Raw genomic sequence first — 12,464 nt, 5'->3', positions numbered from 1 at the left:
TAGTAGGTCATCACTGGAAAGAGAGGCCCATAGGACTTGCAAACTTTATATACCCCAGTACAGGGGAATGCCAGGGCCAAAATGTGGGAGCGGGTGGGTAGGGGAGGGGGGGAGTGTATTGGGGACTTTTTGGATAGCATTGGAAATGTAAATGAGGAAAATACCTAATAAAAATTAATTAAAAAATAAGACTTGAATTGGATACAATAAAATAAATAAGCTTAAAAAAAGATTTGAATAAGAGGCTAACTTCCCTTCTAATATGGCCCCCATGCCATTTCATACTCTCTCCTTATCATTGGTATCAGTTCCTGGTGGATGACCAGTCACCTCCTTGTGATGTTAATCTGCATGTCTCCGATGATAACTGATTTTCATCACCTCTCAGTGTGTTTATTGGTCATGTGGACAATGAAAATCAACAGCTGGAAGAAATGTAAAAGTCCATGGCCTATTCTCAATTGGCTTGTGTCTTCATTGCAGAGCTGTAAGAGCCTTCATAGACTTAGGTATGTGTTCTCTTATTGGACATGTGGTTTGCAGGTCTCTCCAAAGCATCCAGTTGTCTCTTTACTTTCTTTGAGTTGGCCTCTGCAGGGATACCTTTTGTACTGAGTACATTAAAAGTATTACATTTCAATTTTCTGGTTTTCCTGGAATATCTGAAGGCTAGCCTATTCATATGAGTGCTTCTCTATCTCTATAAGCCAATTAGAGGAGAACTCATTGACTTCAAGGGGCGCAGTAATCTAATTTATTAATCCCATCTGGACACAGAACTCTGCTTACTTATGTAATCAGAGCTAAGGGATATTCTGAATTACAGACATGGCTGTTGATAGGAAGAAAGCAAAGGCTTCGGTTGACAAGGTCAGCCATGATTCAAGGGCAAACAGAAAGATCCAGTGGTCTACACAGCAGAGCCTTGTTTACTGTCCTGGCTGGCACAGAATTACTCACAACATCCAAAGCAGACACACAGAAGTACTGTGGAGCTGAATTCTCTTGTCAGTCCATCTCTCTGCAGTGACCCCTACTGTTGACATCTCAGGCATAGGTGGCACTAGCAAGAAATAACTCAAAAGACTGAACTCAAATGCTGAACCCCAAATTAGTATGCATAGACATTAATGGTAGTTTTTATGGCTTTGTGTATACCCGTGTGAACTGATAAATGCCTGGGGTTCAAAGACCCTGCAGGTCTCAAGTCATGGTTTAGCTGGCTCTGCTGCACACATCTGCTAAGCATCACAGATCCTAAAAGACCAGAAAGAAAACCCTTGTAAATTTTCAAAAGGTAGTTCAAAACTCAATAATGCCTGTATGCTAACATGGGCCTAGTTTTATTGAGGTGTACTTGACAAACAAGAGCACACACATGAAAACCACATGGCTAAAAATAAATTACCACAATGATGCTAATTAATATACCCATCATCCTACACACTTCCTTTATCGTACTTAAAACCTGGCCACCTCTTAACAGACTCCAAGCATACAACACAGTGTTAATTAGGATCTCTATGGCGGGCTGGTAAGATGGCTCAGTGGGTAAGAGCACTGACTGCTTTACTGAAGGTCCTAAGTTCAAATCCCAGCAACCATATGGTGACTCACAACCACCCGTAATGAGATCTGACTCGTTGTCTTGTGTGCCTGAAGACAGCTACAGTGTACTTAATTATAATAATAAGTAAATCTTTGGGCTGGAGCAAGCAGGGCTGACTGGAGCAAGCAGAAGTCCTAAAAATTCAGTTCCCAACAACCATCTGTACAGCTACAGTGTTCTCAGATACATAAAATAAAATAAATAAATCTTCAAAAAAAATCAAGACTCTCTATGGCAAAGTTTAGCTCTCTGTAACTTATTTGGCTGTATAGCTGACCCCTCATCTCCCCATACCTACTGTTCTACTCTGCTTTGGTAAGTTAAAATACTTTCTTTACACCCCATGCATGCTTACGCTTCTAAGATTTTATGACACTACGTGCAGTGTTTTCTAAGTTCTTATCTGCACTGTTGCAAATGATAGGGTTTTAAGGATGAGTAACATTGGGGCTGGAGAGATGGCTCAGAGGTTAAGAGCATTGACTGTTCTTCTGAAGGTCCTGAGTTCAAATCCCAACAACCACATGGCGGCTCACAACCATCTGTAATGAGACCTGATGCCCTCTTCTGGGGTGTCTGAATACAGCTACAGTGTACTTATACATAATCAATCAATCAATCAATCAATCAATCAATCTTTGGGCCAGAGAGAGAGAGGAAAAAGAAAAAAAAAGGGATGAATAACATTCTTGTGTGTATACATATACATATAAATAATCATATTAAATAGGGTACTCCAATATATTATAATAAGGGAATATCATACTGCAATTATAAATACTACTCACTCTCTTGGTTAAATTTGTTACTAAGAATTTTGCTCTTTAGGGTGATATTGTAAGTGTTTAATTTCATCTGAATAGTTTGTTAACGAATTGAGATGTAACACCTGTTTGCATGTTGGTATTGGATTGTATTTTTAATTTATTGACTGCATTTAAAGCATGTAGTGTGTTTGATATAGTGAAATGATTTCTATAATCACATTAATATATCTAGTTCTTACAAAGCAACTTAAAACAAGACACCTGAGTCTCTTAGCACAAATCCATTGACCAATATACATGTTCACATCCAGTGAACATGAAACTTGATTTCTCTTATCATCTTGCCACACTTTAGAGTCACTTAGCAGGGAGCTACAACTGAACTGTATACATCAGGTTGGCCTGTGAGTGCTTCTGTGGAGAATTATCTTGGCTGGCTTAATTGATGAGAGAAGACTTACCGCAAATGTAGGTGGTAATTGCTGGTAGCAGCAGCCTAGATTTTAAAAAATTTGAAAGGTTGTGGAAGAACTGAAAGAGTATTTATAAAGGCAGGCAAACTTCTGAGTTCAAGGTTAGCCTGGGACAGAGCGAGTTTAAGTCCAGGCATGGTGGGAGTGGTGATTTCAGAGCCGGATCTCACCTAGTTAAGCTTAGTGTTTGTGCTTACAAAGGCAGGTAGATCTCGGAGTTCATTTGCTATGTTTAAAAGATATATACTTGTTATCTTTTCTATGAATCAAATGGCTGAGGTCATAACATGCTGATTTGTGGAGTAAGCAAAAGGCAACCTGGGATATATGAATAAATTGATATGCAAATAAAAGACCCGGCTTTGGTCTGTCAGAGAGAGCTACCTAGAGAGAGCTCTTTGGAGAGCTAGTATAGCTCTTTTAGAATTTTTCTGGTGAGTTTTCTGACTTTGGTTGGAAAACCCAAAAGCTCTCCTAGAGAGCTATTACAGCTTTTTTAGAATTTTTTTTTTCTAACAGGTTTTCTGACTTTGGTTAGAAAACTCAAGACTTATCTCAAATAGAGTTGTCTATGAGCAGAGCCAAGCACTATCTACAGAGCTAAGGAGCTATCTTGAGCAGACTACAGAGCTGTCAGCTTGCACCTAGCACTGACCTTGAGTCATTTCTTCAGCTGCTCCCAAACATCCCTTTCTCAGGTCCCCCCTCTCCAAGCCGAGGGTGGTTCTTAGCATCCTTCTTTTAATATATTTATGTCTACTCTACTCTCCAGCTGTAGACCCTTGGTGAGTCTCCCTAGGCTCAACAGAACACTTCCTTCCATAACACTGATCACAAACCCTAGTTCTGAGTCAGTTACCTGTCTAAGCCTTGCTCAGAACAACAGATTCCTGGACTGCTTGGAATATGAGTTTGGTCACTGTGGTGTGGGGAACTCTAAGGTTATCAAGATGGCTGCTGCTCTCTCTCTCTCTCTCTCTCTTTCTCTCCTTTTTCCCCCAGATCTACTGGATTCAGAAAATAGGATGTCTCTCTCTAGTAGATAGCCACTATTAGGAGTCTCTACTATCCTTAATGGATGTCAACTTTGTCTAAGATTCTATCCCTTTACTATTGCCTGCATTCTGTGCAGTAGATAATGATCTCCCTATAGTCAAGCTTCCTTCTTTCACTTCCTTGGTTACCTGAGGAAGGAAGGTAAAACTAAATTCTATTTGGCCCCTGTTTAAGGGGAAAGGGCTGACTTGCTGCTTTCTGGAAGCTACTCTCTCACTCAGGTCTCCTATCTTCTCTGACCTGGCATTTATCAGTTGGTAGCAATGTTGATGGTGGGAGGTTTTTTTTTTTTTTTTTTTTTTTTTTTTGTGGTGAGAGGGAGAGGGCTAAGTGTATGGCTGGGAGCATTCACAACTGTCATTTTTCTAGCCATTTTTCTTCCTTGCTTGACTAGTCCACAGACCCCTGATTTCAGGGCTTTCCAGGGTGACAGGTTCCACTCTCCCTCACAGCAGATTTATGGCTGATTACAGTTTGCAAGCCCTGCTCCCCAACGCTGCTAGCAAACATCCTGAAAACTGACCTCAGTTGATTTGAAGAGTCCCAGATAGTCACAGGACTTAGAGAAATGCCTCCAGCTTAATAATGTCACACCTCCCCACAGTACAGCCACCCGAAATGCTAAGGCTGTCCCCCTGTAGACAAATACCTGCTTACATACTTGAGAACTTCATACTCAAAGCCACCCCTTCTTGTTCCTGCCTCCCTCTTTGTGAGAGTGAGAACTTTCCTCACTCCTCTGACCTAAGCGCCACTGTAAACTTTGCTTTCTAGATTTTGTTCCCACTGGTCCCCTCTCAAAGTCTAGGTCAAGCTCTGTGCCCTTTAGATAGAAATCTTGTAGCTTAATTTTATTTATGGAACAGTGATGAAACGTGATGGTATTAGGTGTTTTTTTTTTTTTTTGAGTTCCTTATTTCACTGCTCACAAATGTTTACAAGCCCGTACAAATGTTAGTGGGCTAGGATGTGTTTATAATAATTGTTTTCATGTAACTGTTCTGATTTTACATCCTAAGGAAAACTGAATAACAAAATCTGTGTCTACTTCATTTAAACGTTGTCTTAGTCAGGGTTTCTATTCCTACACAAACATCATGACCAAGAAGCAAATTGGGGAGGAAAGGGTTTCTTCAGCTTACATTTCCACATTGCTGTTCATCACTAAAGGAAGTCAGGACAGGAACTCAAGCAGGTCAGGAAGCAGGAGCTGATGCAGAGGCCATGGAGGGATGTTCCTTGCTGGTTTGCTTCCCCTGGCTTGCTCAGCGCTGCTCTCTTATAGAACCCAAGACTGCCAGCCCAGAGATGGTCCTATCCACAAGGGGCCTTTCCCCCTTGATCACTAATTGAGAAAATACCCCACAGCTGGATCTCATAGAGCACTTCCCCAACTGAAGCTCCTTTCTTTGTGATAACCCCAGCCTGTGTCAAGCTGACACACAAAACCAGCCAGTACAAACATCTTTTAAAGTTACTGAGTACTAGTCTTGGTATATGCTTAATTTTAAGATGTGTGCATGTATGTATGTTTCTATATACATTTTTAAATAATTAAAAATTTAATATACATGTACATATATACATATATATGTGTATATGTACACACATATATGTATATATATATGTATATGTATATAATTTTGCCAGCATGTATGTATATGTTCCGTGTACATGCCTGGTGCCCATGGATTGAGAGCAAGGTGTTGGATCTCCTGGAATTGGAGTTACAGATGGTTGTGAGCCACCATGTGGGTATTCTAGTCAAACCTGGTTCTTTTGCAGGAGAAGAAAGTGCTCTAAGCCAATGAGCCACCAGTCTAGCCTTCTAAGATAATTTTTAGCTGCTAACAACAGACTTTTCAGGGTCCTTACCTTTGTCAAGCCAAGATATGACACAATTTTAAAATCTGGAAAAAAATGGTCATAAAAACCAATAGCATGCTGGGCATGGTGGCACACACATCCTAGTATTAGCACTTGGGCAACAGAGGCAGACAGATAAAAGTCTACATGGTGAGTTCCAGGACAGCTAGGGTGATGTAGATTGATCCTGCCTCATCCTCCTGCCCTGAAAAATATAAAAACCTGGTTCACCCACTCAAAGAAACACAAAACTATCTGAAGGGCTGCTGGTGATGCTAATGTGCCCCATTATGACCTCAATATGTTTTCTCTTTTACACTAACTTAACTGTGTGCACCTTCACATGTAACCTGTTTTGTCTGTGTTTATGAATGTTTGCTATTTGGAATATGATGTCTATGCTTCCCAATTTCAGCCCCAGCTTCCCAGGCCTTTATTTAAATATAATCATTTTATTAAAAGTAAAAGTTTTTCAGGATCTTGTAAGCAAAAATAAGACAGGGAACGGCCCCCATATCCATGCACACGTGTGCGGCAATAATTGGGACTTAGTGGGTGATTAAGAAAGGAAAGGTGACATAAAGCTGGGAAAGGGTAGGTGGAGAAAAATCTTGGAAGAGATTGAGGAGGCTAATAGTGGGTGAATATTATGTATGTGTGTGTGTGTGTGTGTATATATATATATATATATATATATATACATATGTGTGTGTGTGTGTAAAAATTTCAAGAAACTTTGTAAAACTAGAGGGAGCCATTTAATTAAAATATAAACTTATAGGTGTAAAATGTGTTTTTGATAAAAATTAAAGAGAAAGAAAATAATTTTTATGTGATAAGATTTCCCCCCTAAGGTAAAAGATTGCTCCAACATGGGACTAGACAAACAAGAACACCACTGAAAGATTAAATTACTCTGTAAAAGTATTATAGAATTTAAAACTTCGATCATCTAGGTATAAGGAAGTTGATTCTAATTAAGAATCATCAACATCCCTAAGGTCAAAAAGTCAATACTTGAGTGAACACAGTATCAGTTGATTAAGATACCTTGACCTCTTCAGTCACACAGTGATCTTCCTTATTCTAACTTTAAATATACTATGCCACTATGCAAGTGATGTGTCAAATACAGAAGGCCAGGTAAAAATAAGTCAGACCTGAGTCATAGTGGCAAGCAGAGTAGATTTGATATTACCCCAGGATTTCTTCCTCAATGGTATTACCAACTATAGCCCCCCCTCTCTCTAGAAGATTGCCTTCTTTCCCAGGCAGCTTCCTTTTTACCAGATTATAAGAATGAGTTTATAGCAAAAATAAAGACATAGAATATTTGGCCTCTGTCAGGCCCAAATGTAACTCCAATTCCCCATACCCCAAAAGGCACTCCAGATATCCAAAAATGGGCTCAACCTGGACTGTAAGAGGATTTCTGGTAGTTAAACTCAAAACTTAAGAGGCCCGCTGTCTACACAAAGAGAAGGGACATATGGCTACCTGTGACACCAGGCTTCTTTAGTATTACAAGTATCTGTTATAGATTTCAAAGATCTATCCTACCCTAAATTTCCCCTCACTCACAGGCTTCTCTCCTCACAGCTACTTATTCTTATTCTTCCCACTAACCATCTCGGGGAACAAATAGCCAAGGTTGATGAACATTGCCATGATTGTGGAGTATTGAAATGTTACAGACCCGAAGCCAGATTATCTTGAGTATAAATGTTCTTTAAACAGCCATTTCTTGCTCCCCTTCCTTTGTGATCTGACATTCTATGGCAGAATTCTGCTCTGAAAGAGTCTAGAAGCTCCTCTCAGTCAAAATACTTCTCTGAATCAGTAAAAGATGAAATTCACTGAAAGACACTCCAATCAAACAGATGAGTGATAATTCATCAAGTGGTGACTCATCAGGATATTATTCTGAGGCACACCCTGTTCTGGGTCATAATTTTTCTTGGAGTGCCCCTTATTATATTAGATCTCTGCATAAAGGCTTGCTAACTACTTGTGGGATAAATTTCCTTTATCTTGGAGCTCACCCTAGTTAAGCCTTTCTGCATCAGGAATATCTACCAAATCCTTCTGATTCACCATCCTGCCCATATTACCCTGTACATTAGGCCTATTTATAAAAATCATTGGGTTTCAAATGTCTTCTGTCTCCATGACTCCAATCCAATCTGATTCCCATTATTATCCCCACTGTCACTACACATACATTAGGTCTCAGATCTTAGGTTCATTTTTCTAGATTAAGATTGTCTTTGAGTTCACAAGGACAGCATAATCCTCTTCCTGAGCCAGACACAGCTCAATTCTTGATATAAAGCCCAGAGTCACCCCTGGAAAACTATCCTATAGATAACTCCATCTACTCCTGTGTCCTTTTGGAAGCTCTCAGACCCTCTTTCAAGAACAACTGGGTTCAAGTTTCCTTTTCTGCCTCCAATGTTTCTTATGTCTCTAGATCATTAGATAGAAACCATGTTCCAGATAATATTCTTCAGCTTTCTCTGCTGGCTACTTCTATGTCAATTTGACACAAGCTAGAGTCAGAAGAGAGGGAACCTCAGTTGAGAAGATTGGGCTCTAGGCAAGCATGTAGAGCATTTCCTTAATTAGTGATTGATGGGGGAGTGTCCAAGCCATGGTGTTACCCCTGGGCTGGCAGTCCTTGGCTGTATAAGAAAGTAGGCTGAGCAAGCCAATAAGCAACACTCACTGATGGCCTTTGTATCAGCTCCTGCCTCCAGGTTCCTGCCCTGTTAGTTTCTGTTCTGACTTCCTTCTGTGATGAACAGTGATGTGGAAGAATAAGCCAAATAAACCCTTTTCTCCCCAGGTTGCTTTGGTCACGATGTTTCATCACAGCAAAGATAACCCTAACTAAGGTATTCTCTTACAACATATTCTCAGTTTTCCAAATTCCCCAACTACTAGTCTTCATAACTGATGCTCACATACAGAGGCTTTCTCTGTCCTACTCTGTCTCCTCTCTTTCTCTGCCTCTACTCCATTCTCAACTCCCCTTCCCATGCCCCTAAATAAACTCTATTCAATAATAGACCCATCATCGTATGGCTAGTACCTCAGGGGGAAGGGATGCCTCAGAATGGGCTTGCCAAGGCATCTCGCCCACCAGACCATATTATGCTCTATAAAACATATGCTGTTTTTGTTCATTTGCTTGTTTTTTAAATAAAGCACAACATTTGGTGCCATGACTTGGATCTACAATCTCCAGGTTGCATGAGTTCATATTTCCCACTGCTGCGTGAACTTTCCATTGGATCACTAGAACTCTCCATCCAAACACCCAATAGGATGCCTCCAGCCTCACTCAAAGGGAAGGTCTTCACTGCTACTTACAGGCTCTCTACTGGGATACCTCTACTGTCTTAAAGGCTCCCAATTGACAGGCTAAATTTGTCCCCAATACCCACTAGATAATAACTCTAAATGGCCACTTAACAGAGCTTTGAAAAAAAAAAAAACTTTTACGGCTCTAACCAGCAATCCAAAACATTTGAAATTTCTATGTAGGCTTTTCCCCACCTTCAATCCCAACTACTTTATTCCTTTGCTCTTTACTCCAGGCTCCTCCCCCTTTGACTTTTATAAAGCACTCTACAGATCTTGTTTTGGACTTAACTCGCTCTGCCTCTGTTCCCCCCCGAGCTCCCACAGCCCCTGCCCACCTCCACCACTGCCAGCTGTTTGTTCCAGTGGGCAGTCTTAAATTTCTACTTCTTGGGAGTTTTTTTTTTTTCTCTAATCTCTAATTTCCTTCCATTCTGATCAGTACCAGCTCTAAGCCAGGTGTGACCAAAGGGATCCCTAAGTGCTGCAAAGAGTGGCTGAGCTGCTCTGTCCACAGAGCAAGGTATAACATGTGACTTTCCTCCGCAGGTGGAGCTATTGCTTTGGCACCAATTAGCTAAAGGTGGTCACATGACTGTCTGTCTGCCATCTTTGTTATGGGCAGTTCCAATGACAATGCCTTTCTCACTTTAGAACAGTCTAACTTAAGGTCTCTAAAGACACTTGAATTAAGATAAGGTTTTCGTATGATTTCTATCCTGCTTTGGTAAATGATTTTAATATTATTGTAAAGATTTACAACAATAAAAAGGTTAAAGATCACTGCCTTAAAGGTATGCTTAGTCTTGTTTTTGCTACTGTCATTAAGTTACAATATACTCTCTTTGTTTTCTAAATATATTCTAGACCAGATAATTAAAAATAAACACAGCTTGTCTGACTCAAGTATGCTTAATAGATACTGGTTCTCAATCTTGTCAGAAATCTATTAAATATAACATTAAATGTTTAAGCTTACTATGACAGACAGAGACTCCCAAATCCTAACAGTGAACCCCCAAGGTCTCAGAGAAGATAAGGGAACATCGACAAGACTCTAACTAGATTGTGGTATGATAAGCACTGAGAAACACTACTCCATTGTCTGCCCACTGACAGAGCTCAGCCTAAACTCTGAACACACAGAACACAATCAGAGAATGAAATGTCTCATATTGCCTCAGACAAGGTGAGTCATTTTCCCCACATTCCTCTTACACAGGAAAGTCTCTCATCTTCTGGGACAGATGGCCAGACTACCTTTGCCCGAGCTGCGATGGAGATAGCAGGGGCCTGGGAGAACTGTTTAGGTAGTAGGCTATTGACAGCGAAACTAAGTGATAGCTTCCCAGCTAGAAAAGAGACCTCTAGCTCCTTATCCCAAGACAATCCACACCATATTAGCTCATCAATTTGTTAACTAGTTCTTATCAAAAAGACAGACAGGTTTGCCTTACTCACAGGCTTCATGATAAAGGATACAACAAATTCAGATGTAACCTTTCATAGATGTAACCTTCTGCTACTTCCTTATCTAAACAAGTTGTGATTATAAAAGTGGATCATATAGAGAAATGTTTATCAGAGTTAGGCTAATTAATAAGACCTCCACTGGTTAATGTTACCTTTGAAGTCTTTTTTTTTAAAGATTTATTTATTATATGTAAATACGCTATAGCTGTCTTCAGATACTCTAGAAGAGGGAGTCAGATCTCATTACGGATGGTTGTGAGCCACCATGTGGTTGCTGGGATTTGAACTCAGGACCTTCGGAAGAGCAGTTGGGTGCTCTTACCCACTGAGCCATCTCACCAGCCCACCTTTGAAGTCTTAATATAACAGTAGCATAGCAAGGGGAGGAAATATGAAGTATTTACTCACTGGAAACTGGGAACAGGAGAAAAAAAACCCACCCTCTCAAACACATATCAGGCTGAAACTTAGGCTATTTATTGTCAGGTGTACTTCTCTAGATGGAGTCAGTTTGGTCCATGAGAGGTAGATCTCCAAAACAGAGGAATGTTGGCATTCCTTCTAGGCTCTGCCCAACAGTTCCCTGGCTATTGTCAGATAGGCCTGGCTTGCTATATAAAAGGGACTGTTTGGCCCTTCCTTGCTCTCTCTGCCCATTCTCTCTTTTTCTGACTCTCTTCTCTCCATGACCACTTATTCCCTCTCTCCCCTTTTCTCCCTCTCTCTCTCCATTTGTTCCTTGCTGGTCTCTGCTCTCCTCTTTCCATCCTGTCCCTTCCCTTCTCTTCCCTTCCCCTCCCCTTCCTCCTCCTCCTCCTTCTCCTCCTCTTCTTCCTCTCTCTCTCCCTCCTTCCTTCTCTCCTTCTCTGTCTTCTCTCTTTCTCTGCCTTTACTCCCATCTCAACCCCATTTCCCATGCCCCCAAATAAGGTATATTTTATACTATATCTGTCTTATGGCTGGCACCTCAGAGGGAAGGGATGCCTCAGCATGGGCCCGCCAAGGCACCCTACCCTCACACGGCACCAGAATGGATTTATACATCATCAAGACGGTGATGTCAGCCAAAGACGTTTAGCTGATGTATCCTTGTTTCTCTAGGCTGATATGGATTTTTGAGTGATTAAATAAAAGCTGTGCTGCTCTTTTTTCTCCTTTAAAATATTCTTACACAGAATTCATACTTATTACAATGTTAAAAAGGTGTGTGTGGAGGTGGGGTGGGCATATATCCCTTTGCTTTTTGAGTACAGATGCATCTCCTGTTCTTCATCATGCCTTCCTCACCATGGTGGAATGTATCTTCAAGTCAAAGCCAACATTCTTCCATAGCAATGGAATCATCAATGGAAGAATTTTCCTTAAGAGTCCACTAAACTGTTTCCTTCAGAAACAAGGAAAGACCTAAAAGCTGATATGGAATGGGGGGGGGGAGTGAATCCATCTGATATTGCAAATTTACTGCAAGTGATAAAAATTTTGAAGTAGTATAAGTACACTTTGAGAGCTGACAGACAGGCTTGGTCAGGGACTTGGCTTCCTTCCTTCATTCCTTCGTTCCTTTGTTCCTTCGTTCCTCCCTTCCTTTCCTTCCTTCCTTTCCTTCCTTCCTTCCTCTCTCTCTCTCTCTCTCTCTCTCTCTTTCTTTCTTTCTGATTTATTTATTTATTTATTTATTTATTTATTTATTACATATGAATACACCACCATTGCTCTCTTCAGGCACCCCAGATGGTTGTGAGCCACCATGTGGTTGCTGGGAATTGAAGTCAGGACCTCGAAGAACAGTCGGTGCTCTTACCTGCTGAGCCATCACTCCAGCTCGGGACTTGGCTTTCTTGATGGCACATTGGACAT

At 40.7% G+C, this 12,464-nt stretch overlaps 1 non-coding gene and 1 pseudogene across 1 annotated transcript; both read left to right on the top strand.

The window, feature by feature from the left end:
- The first annotated feature begins 3,256 nt into the window (after positions 1–3,256).
- On the top strand, positions 3,257–3,315 carry LOC115029433. Its single transcript, XR_003835013.1, has one exon. It is a non-coding gene; the product is annotated as a U7 small nuclear RNA (small nuclear RNA).
- Positions 3,316–3,329: 14 nt separating this feature from the next.
- On the top strand, positions 3,330–3,396 carry LOC115029442 (annotated as a pseudogene).
- The last annotated feature ends 9,068 nt before the right edge of the window (positions 3,397–12,464 follow it).

This window comes from Mus caroli, chromosome 15, assembly GCF_900094665.2.
Source record: "Mus caroli chromosome 15, CAROLI_EIJ_v1.1, whole genome shotgun sequence".
Taxonomy (NCBI): Eukaryota; Metazoa; Chordata; class Mammalia; order Rodentia; family Muridae; genus Mus; species Mus caroli.
Note: the sequence above shows the minus strand (reverse complement) of the source record. Positions and strands in the feature narration are given on the sequence as shown.